Source organism: Hemitrygon akajei, unplaced genomic scaffold, assembly GCF_048418815.1.
Source record: "Hemitrygon akajei unplaced genomic scaffold, sHemAka1.3 Scf000147, whole genome shotgun sequence".
Taxonomy (NCBI): Eukaryota; Metazoa; Chordata; class Chondrichthyes; order Myliobatiformes; family Dasyatidae; genus Hemitrygon; species Hemitrygon akajei.
In genome coordinates this window covers 43,827-58,956 of record NW_027332033.1, presented here as the reverse complement: position 1 = coordinate 58,956, position 15,130 = coordinate 43,827, and the positions used below count along the sequence as shown (strand labels likewise).

Here is a 15,130-nt window from a genome sequence, read left to right as displayed (position 1 = left end):
GCTCGCAGCTTGTTTAGTTTTAACCGAGGACACAGACACTCAGAGTCAGTTGGAGACGAAGGAGGAAAAATGGAAGGATCGAAACCAGGGAACTAGTGACCAAGGGTCACTGTTTAGAAGTTTCCTATGCCCACAATGGTGGGTTAATTATCGATTCATGTACATCGAATGTGTGGTTGTCACCTTGTTTGATCCATAGGAGTGGATCTGATTTGGGGTATCCTGTGAAGACCACTTATGTGTTAACCCTTGCCTGGGTGTGGTGTGGTAGTTCACTTGAAGACGATATCCCTTGTGACAAGTCACTTTTGGTGATAATCCGTATGTGGATTTGGAATGATGACGGATAAAATCTACAGCGACTGTTCTTTCATTTTACAACCATGGAACCTGAGGAATTCTACATATTTGCCTTCTCTCGCCATTTACCCTGGATTGCAAATCTCTCTCTCTTATCGCCTATTCTGTAGCTGAACTGAACTTTCATACTTTACCATCTCAAGACTCCAAGCCTTGTTTCCCCTGAGCTCAATAGTTTGGGAGTTATATTTACACACATTTACAAATTTAACACTGTTAACTTCTTTTTATCTTGTTTAAGTTGCAATGTTACAAGTAGATTCTAATAAAGACAGATTTAACATCACAATCAGACTCCAAGTGTAGTCTATTGCTGCTGGCTTGTTTCTAAAGCATTATGGTTCGTAACAAATTTGGGGCCTGCGTCTGGGATATGTACAAATTTGGGGCTATTGATCGATGAATTATCGATTTGATTGGGGAAATCCCTTTTGATTTATTTGTGTGTGGAAATCAGCAGCAATGGACATTTATAAATTTCTGGAAGCACCAACCCCTAAGGCATTAGGAAAAGCCAAAAAGAATGAATTGCTGACTGTTGGTAATGGGCTGAATCTTAAGCAGGTAAGGGGGTGTGAAGGACCAGGGCAACCATAAAACTGGGAGAGGAGGTAAAGGTAAAACAATAGGGGTTTTATTATAAAATATAGGCATGCACCCCCTTTTTCAGAGACTGGGATCCCTGGTTCAACCGGTAATGATGTACATTTCAATGTGTTCACCTCTCAGTCCTCGATTCTCTAAATGAAAGGGTTATCACATTTGATCTTCCTTCATATGATGACCCAACCATTTCAGGGATCAGTCTATTGAAACTTCATTGCACACTCTATAACAAATACTCTCTAACCACTTTGTTAATCCTCTGTGCATAAAATGTCCATCTTCCGCAGCTCCGTGTTGCCCCAACCAGTCACCTCCTACCCCTGTCATTGGCCCCACTTACAGGTCAACCATCTGCCGGTGTTTCCCCCCCCCCCCCAATGTGAATCCCTCTGCTCGCCACCATCGTGGGCTCAGACATTTCCACAGATTTCCACCGGGACAAACATCCTGTCCGCCCCCTCTCACACCATCTTTTTCCTTTCAATAAAATCCCTCCTCTCCCTCCCGAGGGAACTGGCATCAAACCGACGGGCCGAGCTGTCTCCTCCTACCTCTCGGCGACACATCAGACTCCGGCCGCAGAAGAAGCTTCACAAATGCCCCAACTTCCCTTGGAGGGAAATGGAAATAAATCAAAAAACGGACATTTACTCCGCTGTGATGTGGAGTTTGAGGCCGGAGCGGGAGGCGAACTCTGCGGGGGAAACGCCCTCTGGACTTGTCCACCTCTGCGACTGGTGGTAACAAGTGATTGACATCGCTTTGCACCAATGGGAATAGAGCAGCCCCTGAATCCTCTGTTGACAGCGGTGGGGGAGGGCTGGTCACGTGATTATTAACCCAGCTATTAAACTGATAAAGCCCGAGCTTACCAGCGCATGGATGACGTAAGACGCTGTGCACGTAAGGGCAGATCCCGGTGTGGGAAGCCCATGCGTGACGTCAGGCGCGATGGGGTCTGTGTGACGTCAGCTGTGGGGATGCACTCGCATTTAAATGCACCTTAATGTGCGTTTCTTATGATTTCAGTGGGACAACAACATTAATCACCGGTTTCGTAACTGAATCCAGTGTTGTGAGATGTAAAGTCCCCTGTTATGTGTCCGGCTGTGCCGTGTTGTTTGGGGGCTGTTGATCGATTAATTATCGTTTTGATTAGGCATATCCCTTTTGATTTATTTGTGTGTGGAAATCAGCAGCAGTGGATATTGATAAATTTCTGTGGGTTGGATGACTGAGTGAATCCCTTCCCACGTACTTCCTCATCCAGGTCATCCACTCTTGGTCTTCCTGGAATCATTCTTTGAAACTTCTCTGGACCCATTCCAATACAAGCACATCCTTTGCTCAGATAATAAGTCGGAAGTACAGGTCGGAATCTGCTCACCATACACCAACAGTGATCTGCCCAATGCGTTATAAAGCTATAGTATCGCATCCTTGCTCTTATATTGCTAACATTGCAGTTGTCATCCTTAATCAACTCCATCTGCAAGCAAACCTTTAGCGCCTCTTGCTCAAGGACTCACAAGCACTTATGCACCTCTAATTTTTTCAAGTTTCTCCCATTTATTTTTTTTCTACGCCCAGTTACTTCCACCAAATCTACATGACTTGCATACACTGTATTTCAACTGCTACTTTGCTGGCATTCTCCAGACCTATCGAAGTCCTTCTGCAGACTCCCGCTTTGCTCTAAACTACCTGTCCCGTACCTATCTTTGTATCAACTGCAATGTTCGTCACCAAGGTATCAATTCCGTCATCCATATCATTCAGATTTAACATGAAACGATGCGGTCTCAATACTGACCCCTGCAGAACAGCATTAGTTACCGACAGCAAAACAGAATTGCCCACATTATTCTGACTCTTTCTCCCTTGTCAGTACAAGTTTCTTTCCTGTAATTCCATGAGCTGTGATCCTGTTCAGCAGCCTCACGTGCAGCTCCTTAGAAACATAGAAAACCTGCAGCACATTACAGGCCCTTTGGCTCACAAAGCGATGCCGAACATGTCCTTGCTCTAGAAATGCCAAGGGTTACCTACAGTTCTCTATTTTTCTCAGCTCCGTGTACCTATCCAGGTGTCTCTTAAAAGACCCTATCGTGTCCGCCTCCACCACCATTGCCGGCAGCCCATTCCAAGCACTCACCACTCTCTGTGTAAAAAACTTACCCCTGACATCTCCTCTGTACCTACTTCCAAGCATCTTCAAACTATGCCCTCTCGTGCTAGCAATTTCAGCCCTGGGAAAAAGCCTCGAACTATCCACACGATCAATGTCTCTCATTGTTCAATGATCATTGATCAATGTTTCAACATGCAGGTGAACTGGGAGAATCAGGTTGGTGCTGGACAACAGCATAGGGAGTTTGTAGCGTGCCTACGGGATGCATTCTTGGAACAGCTTGTACGGGAGCCGACCAGGGACAAGACTATTCTGGATTTAGTGTTATGTAATGAACAGGATTTGATAAGTGATCTTGCAGTAAAGGAGCCATTAGGAGGTAGTGATCACAATATGATAAGCTTTTATCTGCAATTTGAGAAGGATAAGGGCAGCTCGGAGGTGTCAGTGTTGCAGATGAACAGGGGAAACTATGGCGCCATGAGGGAGGAGCTGGCCAAAGATGACTGGAAGGATAGCCTAGCAGAAAAGACAGTGGAACAGCAATGGCAGGTATTCTTGGGAATAATGCACAAGGTGCAAAATCAGTTCATCCCCCAGAGAAGGAAGGATTCAAAGGGGGGAAAGGGGCCTCAGTGGTTGACAAAGGAAGTCAGAGACTGCATAGCATTAAAAAAAAAGGAAATATGACAGAGCTAAGGTGAGTGAGAGGACAGCTGATTGGGAAGTTCTTAAGGAACAACAGAACTTAACTAAAAAGACAATACGGGGAGAAAAAAAATGAGGTACGAACGCAAGCTAGCCAGGAATATAAAGGAAGATAGCAAAAGCTTTTTTAGGTATGTGAAGAGAAAGAAGATAGTTAAGAACAATGTTGGGCCTTGAAGAATGAATTGGGTGAAATTGTTATGGGAAACAGAGAAATGGCAGAAGAATTTAATGAGTACTTTAGATCTGTTTTCACTAAGGAAGACAGAAGCAATATCCCAGATGTATGGTTGGGCCAAGGACATAGGGTAACAGAAGAAATGAAACAGACTGACATTCGGAAGTAAATGGTGATGAGAAGACAGATGGGACTGAAGGCTGACAAATCCCCAGGTCCAGATGGTCTGCACCGTAGGGTACTAAAGGAGGTGGCTCTGGAAATTGTGGATGCATTGGTAATCATTTTCCAATGTTCCTTAGATTCAGGATCAGTTCCTGAGGATTGGAGAATGGCTAATGTTATCCCACTTTTTAAGAAAGGAGGGAGGGAGAAAACAGAGAACTATCGACCTGTCAGCCTGACATTGGTGGTGGGAAAGATGCTAGAGTCCATTATTAAGGATGCAATAGTGGCATATCTAGATAGCAGTGTTAGGATTGGGCCAAGCCAGCATGGATTTCCCAAGGGTAAATCATGCTTGACTAATCTGTTGGAGTTTTTCGAGGATGTAACCAGGAAGTTAGACGGGGGAGATCCAGTGGATGTAGTGTACCTCGATTTTCAGAAGGCATTTGATAAGGTCCCACATAGAAGACTGGTGGGTAAAATCAAAGCTCAGGGCATCGGGGGGAAGGCGTTGACATGGATAGAAAACTGGTTGGCAGATAGAAAGCAAAGGGTAGAGGGGAATGGGTGTTTCTCGGAATGGCAGGTGGTGACTAATGGGGTGCCACAGGGCTCGGTATTGGGACCACAGCTGTTTACCATTTATGTTAACGATTTGGATGAAGGCATAGAAAATAACATCAGCAAATTTGCTGATGATACTAAGCTGGGTGGCAGTGTGACATGTGATGAGGATGTTAGGAGAATTCAGGGTGACTTGGATAGGCTGGGTGAGTGGGCAGATACTTGGCAGATGGCGTTTAATGTGAATAAGTGTGAGGTTATCCACTTTGGGAGTAAGAACAGGAAGGCAGATTATTATCTGAACGGTATCGAGTTGGGTAAGGGAGTAATACAAAGAGATCTCGGAGTCCTTGTTCATCAGTCACTGAAGGTGAATGAGCAAATGCAGCAGGCAGTGAAGAAGGCTAATGGAGTGTTGGCCTTTATTACAAAGGGAATTGAGTACAAGAGCAAGGAAATCCTCTTGCATTTGTACAGAGCTCTGGTGAGACCACACCTGGAATATTGTGTACAGTTTTCATCTCCAGGGTTAAGGAAGGACATCCTGGCTGTAGAGGAAGTGCAGCGTAGATTCACGAGGTTAATTCCTGGGATGTCTGGACTGTCTTACGCAGAGAGGTTAGAGAGACTGGGCTTGTACACGCTGGAATTAAGGAGATTGAGAGGGGATCTGATTGAAACATATAAGATTATTAAGGGATTGGACAAGATAGAGGCAGGAAATATGTTCCAGATGCTGGGAGAGTCCAGTACCAGAGGGCATGGTTTGAGAATAAGGGGTAGGCCATTTAGGACAGCATTAAGGAAAAACTTCTTCTCCCAGAGAGTTGTGGGGGTCTGGAATGCACTGCCTCGGAAGGTAGTGGAGGCCAATTCTCTGGATGCTTTCAAGAAGGAGCTAGATAGGTATCTTATGGATAGGGGAATTAAGGGATATGGGGACAAGGCAGGAACCGGGTATTGATAAGGAATTGATCAGCCATGATCTCAAAATGGCGGTGCAGGCTCGAAGGGCCGAATGGTCTACTTCTGCACCTATTGTCTATTGTCTATTTTCTTGAACACCTCTATCAGGTCACCTCTCATCCTTCATCACTCCAAGGAGAAAAGACTGAGTTCACTCAACCTATTCTCAAAAGGCATGCTCCCCTATCCAAACAACATCCTCGTAAATCTCCTCAGCACCCTTTCTATGGCTTCCACATCCTTCCTGTAGTTTGGCGACCAGAACTGAGCACAGTACTCCAAGTGGGGTCTGACCAAAGTCCTATATAGCTGCAACATTACATCTCGGCTTTTAAACTCAAGCCTGCAGTTGATTAAGGCCAATGCACAGTATGGCTTCTTAACCACAGAGTCAAAATACATAGCAGCTTTGAGTGTCCTATGGACTCCGTCCCCAAGATCCCTCTGTTCCTCCACACTGCCAAGAGGCTTACCATTAATACTATATTCTATCATATTTGACCGAAGCAAATGAACCACATCACACTTCTTTGGGTTGAACTCCATTTGCCACTTCTCAGCCCAGGTTTGCAGACTATCAATATCCCTCTGCAACCTAACCCAACCTTTGTGTCATCAGCCAATTTACTAACCCATCGCTCCACTTCCTCATCCAGGTCATTTATAAAAGTCACGAAGGGTAGGGGTCCCAGAACCGATCCCTGAGGCATACCACTGGTCACCGACCTCCATGCAGAATATGACCAGTCTACAACCACTCTTTGTCTTCTGTGAGCAAGCCAGTTCTGGATGCACAAAGCAATGTGCCCTTGGATCCCATGCTTCCTTACTTTCTCAATAAGCCTTGCATGGGGTACCTTGTTGAAGATCATCTGAAAATCCAAGCAAACGACATACACTGCCTCTGCTTTATCTATCTTGCCTGTTATTTCCGCAAAGTATTCCAAGAGATTTGTCAGTTAAGATTTCCTTGAAAGAATCCGGCTGACTTTGGCCTACTTCATCATGTTTCCCCAATTACAGTACCCAAAAAACACACTCTTTGTGGAGTAGAATTTGCAAATTTCTGGTCCACCAGAACCGTTCCAAAATCTAGTGCTTTCTGATAGATCATTACTCATCACTTGAAGAGAAAACTAAGGGGGAACTTCTTCATTCAGAGGCGGGGAGAGTGTGCACCGAGCTGCCAGAGCAAGTGGCAGGGACGATTGTAATCTTTAAGAGAAGTTTGCTTAGGTCACTGGATGAGAAGCATATGGAGGGCTATGGTCCAGGTGGAAGTTGTTGGAACTCGGAAGATTAATGCTTTAGCACGGACTAGACTGGCCGAATGGCATTTTCCTGTGTTGTAGTGTTTTATGACTCTAATGCCTTCACAATCTCTTCAGTTACCTCTTTCTGAATTCTGCGGTGTCTTATCTACCTCCAGGCCTTTCAGCTTCAAAAACACCTTCTCTCCTTGGTAAAAGCATGTATCCTCACTTCTGCCCCAGGTCCTGCTGAATCTTTGGCATTTATGTAATAAATTTAATGACACAACTGTAGTGGGTGACTTCAATCTGCAGGAGGATTGGGAAAGTCAGATTGGCATGAGATCGCAAAAGAGGGGATGTATTGAATGCAAATGAAATGGCTTTGATCATAATATGATTGAATTCTTACTGCAATTTGTGAGGGAGAAGCACAGGCAAGATGCATAGTATCTCAATGGAATGAAAGGGAATTTCAGAGACGTGAGAGAGGTGATTCCCCAGGTGGATTGGAGAAGGATGCTGGTGGAGATGACGCTAGAGCAGAAATTGCTGACGTTTCCGGGAATAGTTCATAATGTACAGGATAGATATGTCCCACAGACGTAGTTCTCAAACAGCGGGGCTAGGCTATCGTGGCTGACAAAGGAAGTTAAGGACTGTATAAAAGCATATAAGGTATTAAAAGTGAGTAGTAGGTTGGATAATTGGGTAGCTTTTAACTTCCAACAACAGGCAAATTTAAAATAAAAGCTATAAGGGGAAAGGTGAAATATGACAGCAAACTATACAATAATATTAACCAGTTATAAAAATATACGAAAGGGAGGCGAGAGTTGATATTGGACTACTGGAAAATGATACTCATGGGGTACAAATGGGGAAGAGATGGTAGATGAACTTGATAGGTACTTTGCATCCGTCTTGTCTGTGGAAGACACCACCAGTGTGCCAGAGATCCGTGAGTGTCAGGGAGCAGGAGTGAGTGCCATTGCTATTACAAAGGAAAACGTGCTAGGCAAACTCAGGTTCTTAAAGTGGATAAGTCACCTGGACCAGATGGACTATATCCCAGAGTCCTGAGAGAGGTTGCTGGAGAGATAACAGATGCATCGGTCATGACACGTGAAGAATCACTTGATCCTGGCATAGTCCTGGGGGACAGGAAGATTGCAAATGTCAATCCACTCTTTGAGAAGGGAGGAAGGCAAAGTAAAGCAAATTCTAGTCCAGTAGGCCTAACCTCAGTGGCTGGGAAAGCGTGGAGTCATGATAACAGTTGAGGTTTTGGGGTACTAGGAGACTAATGATATAATAAGACAAAGCCAGCATAGGTTCTGTAGAAGGAAATCTTGCCTGACAAGTCTGTTACAGATCTTCGAGGAAGTCATAAGCAGGATGGACAAACGAGAGGCAGTGGATATCATTTATTTGGATTTTCAGAAAGCATCTGATAAGGTGTCACACATGAAACTGCTTAACAGGATAAAAGTCAGAAGTAATACTGGCATGGATAGAGGAATGGCTGACAGCCAAGAGGCAGTGAGTGGGAATAAAAGGGGCCTTTTCTGGTTGGCCAGCAGTGACTTGTGGTCTTCCGGGGTCCGTATTCGGTCCGCTACTTCTCACATGGTTTGTCAGTGATCTGGATAATGGAACTGATGGGGTTGTGTGGCTCAGACTGTGGGAAGGGATTCACCACATCATCTCACCTACTGACTCACCAGTCAGGTCACACTGCAGAGAAAGATTTCACCTGCTCAGTCAGTGGGAAGAGATTTGCTCAGTCATCTAACCTACAGAGACACCAGCGAGTTCACACTGGGGAGAGGCTGTTCACCTGCTCAGACTGTGGAAAAGGATTCATTCGATCATTCAACCTACAGTCACCAGCGAGTTCACACTGGGGAGGGGCCGTTCACCTACTCAGACTGTGGAAAGGGATTCAACAAATCATCTCACCTAGTGACTCACCAGTCAGTTCACATAGCAGAGAGGGATTTCACCCGCTCAGATTGTGAGAAGGGATTCACTCAGTCATCTGATCTGCTGGCATACAAGTGAGTTCCACTGGGGAGAGGCCTTCGACCTGTGAATGTGGGAAGGCATTCACACGATCATCTCATCTATTAAAACACCAGCGAGTTCACATCACTTAGAGGCCGATAGTCCGCTCAGACTTTGGGAAGAGATTCTCTCAACCGTCTCCACCAAGGCTGCATCATTGTGTTCCACTGGGGAGAGGCCATTCACCTGCTGTGAATATGGGAAGGCATTCACTCAGTAATCTAACCTTGTAACACACGACTGGGTTCACATTGGAGAGAAAGTTTCAATAAGATGTAGGCTGGATATTTGTCCATCCCCATTGCTGAATGCAATTTCGAGAGTGACTGGGGGAGTCTAGTACAAGAGGGCATGACGTAAGGTTTGCAGGGCGCCCATTCAGAACAGAGATGCAAAGAATTTTTTTTAGTCAGAGGGTGGTGAATCTGTGGAATTTGTTGCCATGGGTAGCAGTGGAGGCCAAGTCAAGTCATTGGGTGTGTTTAAGGCAGAGATTGATAGGTATCTGAGTAGTCAGGACATCAAAGGTTATGGTGAAAAGGTGGGGGAATGGGACTAAAGGGCAGATTGGATCAGCTCATGATGAAATGGTGGAGCAGACTCGATGGGCCAAATGGCCGATTCTGCTCCTTTGTGTTATGGTCTTATGTGATTCATTTTCTCATGTCTGTTATTCCTCTTCCTCCTTCTGTCCAAGGTAGTGTTAATCTCAGTGGGTTTGAGTGTAAATAGTCTTTTCTAAACTTGTCATTTCAGTTCTTACTTATCTTTGTAAATTTTACTGATTGAAATGGGACTAAGATATTTTCATTATAAAAAGTCAATGTCTGTATTGATGGAAGTGTTTATTGCGTTTGTTGTAATTGTTAACTATTGAGCTCTGTTCGGCAGTTTTTTAAAGCCTTGAAATAAATTTTGTCAAAGGTTTTCCCAATATTGCACTACTTTCTGTTGTTTTTGCTTGTTGATTTTCCAGATACGTGGTTATCACGAGTCCCGGTGAAGGGTCATGGCCGGAAATGTTGTTTCCCATCCATAGATGCTGCCTAACCTGCTGAGTTTCTCCAGCACTTTGTGTGAATTTCTCTCGATTTCTTACATCTGCAAGTCCCCTTGTTTCCCAGATATTTATATGTTTAGTGAAATAACAAGCCGGTCGTGGGGTTGTGTGGCTCTGTTGGTGAAATATTAAATAAAATCATTAGATAAGAGGTGGCATAGGGTTGGGCGGTGTAGAATCTGTGGGTAGAATTAAGGAATAGCAAATGTACAAAAAGACCCTGATGGGAATTGTATAGTGACCCCAAAACAGTAGTAAGTATGTGGTCCACAAATTACAATGAGAGATAGAAAATGAGTGCCAAAAGGGCAATGTTACAATAGTCATGGGGGATTGTCATGCAGGTGATTAGGAAAATCAGGGTGGTGTTGGTCTCAAGAGGAGGAATTCCTAGAATGCCTACAAGATGCATTTTTAGAGCAGCTCGTGGCTGAGCCCACTTGGGGGTCAGCTATTCTGGATTGGGTATTGTAAAGAACCGGAATTAATTAGGTCACTTGAGTTCAAGGAACCCTTCGGGACAAGTGATCTTAATCTGATCAAATTCATCCCGACATTAGAGAAGGAGAAACTAAAGTCAGACGTGGAATAAAGATAATTAGAGAGGCATGAGAGAAAAAATTGTCAAAATTGATTTGAAAAGAACACGGGCAGGGATTAAAACAGAGCAACAATGGCTGGAATTTCTGGAAGCAATCTGGAAGTGACGGGATATACACATCACAGAGAGGAAGTGGTATTCTAAAGGTAAGGTGACAAAACCGTGGCTGATAAGAGAAACCAACGACACCACATAAAACAAAGAGAGGGCACAGAACAAAAAAATATTGGGAAGTTAGAGGATTGGGAAGCTTTTAAAAATGATCAGAATGCAACTAAAATCATTAAAAAGGAAAAGATGGAATACTTAGGTGAGCTAGCCGGTAATATTAAAGAAGATATCATTTTTTTCTTCAGATACATACAGTTCAAAAGAGTGGCAGAAGTGGATATCAAACCACTGGGGAATGATGCTGGAGAGGTAGTAATTGGGTGGGGGTGAAAGGTGATGGCTGATGTACTGAATCAGTATCGTACTCTTTGGAAGATGCTGGCAGGAGTATCGAAGTCCCAGATGTCAGTGGTCAGAATGTGTAAAGTTACGTTACTCGGGGGAAAGTAGAAGGAAAGGCGATGAGCTGTGATTTTTTTTTACTGGAAGGAGAAATCGATATTCATGCCTTCAGGTCGGAGCTATGCAGTTGGAATATGATGTGTTTCATTTCAACCCTGAGGCTGTCACGTTGAACAACTCCAGCCATTGCTATTCTGCCATCATCCCTGCTAGTGTCCCCTTCCAATCAACTTCGGTAAGCTCTTCTCCCGTGCTTCCGTAGTTCCCTTCACCCTACTAATAATGATGCATCTTGTTGTACATTTCCCCTCTCAAAGTGCAGTGTGAATTGCAACATGTTATGACCACAGCGTCAACATGGTTCCTTTACCATAAGCTCCCTAATCAAATTTGGTTCTTTGGACAACACCCAATCCAGAATCAACATTTCTCAAGAGGGCACAAATACAAGCTATTCTAAAAGGCATTGCATTAGTATTTTCCAAATGCCCTCTCTTGAGATCAAACACCAACCTAATTTTCATAATCTACCTCCACCCATCCCGCTCATGGACTGTTTGTCCCACTCACATCGGGGGGTAGATACGCAGCATCCTCGCCAGGACTACCAGCCTTTGGGACAGATACTTTTCCCAAGCAGTAAAGCTAATAAATATCTCTACCCACTAACCCACCCTTCCACACCGCCAAACACCTTTAACATTTCCAGTCTGTCATCTTATATGCAGGCATCCTATGCCGAGCGTCACTTTATGAACATATAATCAATCTGTGCACAGTATATAAGCCGTGGATATATGTTGCTTTTATTGTGTTTCTGTATTGCATTGGAACTGGAGTAATAATTATTTCAACCTCATTTACACCTGTTTGCTGGAAATGGAATTAAACAACCCTGAATCTTGAAGAAACATTTCAGCAGGCTGCAGCGTCACATTTCTGTCTCTCAGCGTTTTTGCGGCAGAGCGCCACCTGGTGACAATGGAGTCCACAAACCAGGGGGTCCTGTTATTATGGCAAATCACCACTACGTGGCAGTGTTGTCCACAAAAGGGAGAGGTTTACAGTGATAAAGAGTGGTGTAGTGGACTGGAAGCCAACTGCAAGTGGATGAAGTGCCAGAGATGCCCCAAACCACTCTCCTCACCACTAGTCAGGGTCCCAAACAGTCCTTCCATTTGAGGCAAATTTTCAACATCGTGCCTGTTGGGATCATCTACTGTTTCCAGTTTTCCAGTGTGGCCTCCTCGACATCAGTGAGACCCGATGTAGTCTCTGCATTCTGCTCTCTGTCCCGATGAGATTCTGCAGATGTTGGAGATGCAGAGTAACAGACACAACATGTTGGAGGAAGTCAGGAGGTCAGGTAGCTTCTATAGAGGGGATAAAGCAAAACAGAGATTTCCTGCCGAGACCCTTCATCAGGACTGGAAGTGAGGAGATGCCGGAATAAGATGGTGCGGGGAAATGAAAGAGTCCAAGCTGGTAGGTGATAGGTGAAGCCAGATAAGAGTGAAGGTGAGTGGGTGGGGGAGGTGGGAGATGAAGTGAGACGCAGTGAGGTGGTTGGTGGAAAATGCAAAGGACTGAAAAGGAGGAATCTAATAGGACAGGAGAGCCGACAATGGGGAAGAAAGTAAAGGGGAACCAGAGGAAGACGATCCGCAGTGGAGAAGAGAGAAGTGAGGAGACAGAATGGAGGAGACTGGCGTGTGGGTTGATGAAATGAAAAGGTGGAGATAGAAATTAAAGGTATCGATGCTCATGCCATCCGGATGTAATATGAGGTGTTGCTCCTCCAACCTGAGAGTGCACTCATCGTCTTAGTTAAACAATGAACCGGAAGGGAGAGTGGATTAATAGTTTTCCCCTTGGATCCCTATTAACTCAATCCTCTCTCACCTTAAACCAATCCTCTCTGGTTGTTGATTCCACAAAAATGGGGTAAAAGAAAAAAATAAACTTAGAAAACCTACAGCATAATACAGGCTCTTCGGCCCACTAAGTTGTGCTGAGCATGTCCCTAAATTAGAATTTACGAGGGTTACCCATAGCCCTCTATTTATCTAAGCTCCATGTACCTATCCAGTAGTCTCTTAAAAGACCCTATCGTAGCCGCCTCCACCACCATTGCCGGCAGCCCATTCCACACACTCATCACTCTGAGTATGAAACTTACCCCTGACATCTCCTCTGTACCTGCTCCCAAGCACATTAAACCAGTGCCCTCTGTGGTAGCTATTTTAGCCCTGAGGAAAAGCCGCTGACTATCTACACGATCAATGCCTCTCATCATCTTGTACACCTCTATCAGGTCACCTCTCATCCTCAGTCGCTCCAAGGAGAAAAGGCCGAATTCTCTCAACTGCGCACATTCTCCGTTTCTGTACACTTATAGTTTGGAACACCTGCATAATGTCAGCCTCATTAGTAAGTCTTCGGAATCTGTTGAATTTATAACACTGCTAGTGTACAGTAGAGAGTCAATTCAGACCTGCTAAACCCTACCACTGATTCTGTACCACGACAGTCCTTTTAAATCCTCCCCTGTTGCTCCCCTCTCGTTCTCCCTGTGGAATGGGTTGCAGTCACTACTCTGTGGGTGAAGATGTTTCCCTTGAATTTTCTGCAGACTGAAGAAGTCGAGCTGACTGCAGTTCTGTCTGAGATGTTCTTCACCCCTCTCATCTCTGGGCTGAGGAAGAATGACATTGGTAGTTAACCTCCTCAATCACGACACTTTATGGGTCATTTTCCCTGCTTCTGAAGGGTTGTTGAAAACACTACTGTACTCTAAAGACTGAAAGCAGAATGGGAAACCATCTGTTGGATGTTCAACGAAGCTGTGTCAGAAACCAGAGGTGAGTCTGCACAGAGCAGAGTTTGGGGCTCTGGACGATGGTCGGGGTAAGAAAGTACGATGAGGAAAAGGGAATGAGCAGCGGGGCGTGGCAACGAATGGCAGAGTAGCAACACTTGGAAGCTGATTGATGGAGAAAATAATTTGGTTGTCTGACTGATGACACAAACAATACCTGTGGTGAGGTGCTCCACTGGTTGAGGAACACGTGTGTGTTGGGAATGGTTTTATCTATTGGGGGAGTTGTTCCTGCTTGTTTATCCTGTAATATAACCAGATGGATTGACCTATCTGAAATAATGTATTGATGATCATATAATTTGTAAGATTTTGACACTAAAACTGTATCGGGCTTGAATTTATGGTACCTTTATGAAGTGATGGAGGGCATTCATGAGTTTGTATTTTAAAGCAAGATTTTGGTGAATGATATTTGCCATTTGTTTGTACCTTTGTAAGTAATCAGATTGAGTTAAACTGCTGCAGGATCCTGGAATGTGTTGGACTGTGTCTGGTTTCTCTGGCATTTTCTGCACTAACTGCCTCGTTTGTTAATATTTCATGTATTTTTGATGTTTTCCCCCTTTTGTCAAACATCTTGTCCTGTATTTCTGCAGGGAACCCCTTTGTTTTTTGGGGAGAGGTCTCCAACTCTCCGTCAGGTGCTCGAGGCTTCCTTGTCACCATCTAGTCTGCCCAGATCGTTGGGATGTCTCCCATGGAGGGTCATACTCATTCCACTGGTTCATGTTTTCTTCCAGAGTGATGATTTATTGTTCTGAGTTGGCCTCTCATGTACGTGTTCTGGTCTGTATTTCTTATCACGATTGCAAATACACACATGGAGTGCTGAATCCTGTTCATTTTTGATGAAAATATATACTTAAAAGTTTTATGACTGTTTTTTCTTGTTTTTTTAATTGGTTCATCATCAAACATTTCCAGAAGATGTATTTCAGACATTGTAGATATATATATCATATAATCATATATGCCACAAATCTCTGCATGGAATTTATCTGAGGTATACACTTATAGAAAAGAGTGAAAGAAAAAACAAGCAAAAGGAAAAAAAAACCACTATGTACAAGTAGGGAG

At 44.2% G+C, this 15,130-nt stretch overlaps 2 long non-coding RNA genes and 1 pseudogene across 2 annotated transcripts in view; 2 read left to right on the top strand and 1 right to left on the bottom strand.

Moving 5' to 3' along the window:
* Positions 1-3,299, top strand: part of LOC140723911 (uncharacterized) — a 5,493-nt pseudogene extending 2,194 nt beyond the window's left edge.
* The window catches only part of LOC140723918 (uncharacterized), a 26,229-nt gene extending 14,165 nt beyond the window's left edge, over positions 1-12,064 (top strand). Inside the window, exon 3 of the long non-coding RNA XR_012098003.1 lies at positions 9,975-12,064. This is a non-coding gene — a long non-coding RNA (uncharacterized lncRNA). The remainder of the gene's footprint in view (positions 1-9,974) is intronic.
* LOC140723919 (uncharacterized) overlaps positions 10,106-15,130 on the bottom strand; it is a 24,725-nt gene continuing 19,700 nt past the window's right edge. Inside the window, exon 3 of the long non-coding RNA XR_012098004.1 lies at positions 10,106-10,172. This is a non-coding gene — a long non-coding RNA (uncharacterized lncRNA). The remainder of the gene's footprint in view (positions 10,173-15,130) is intronic.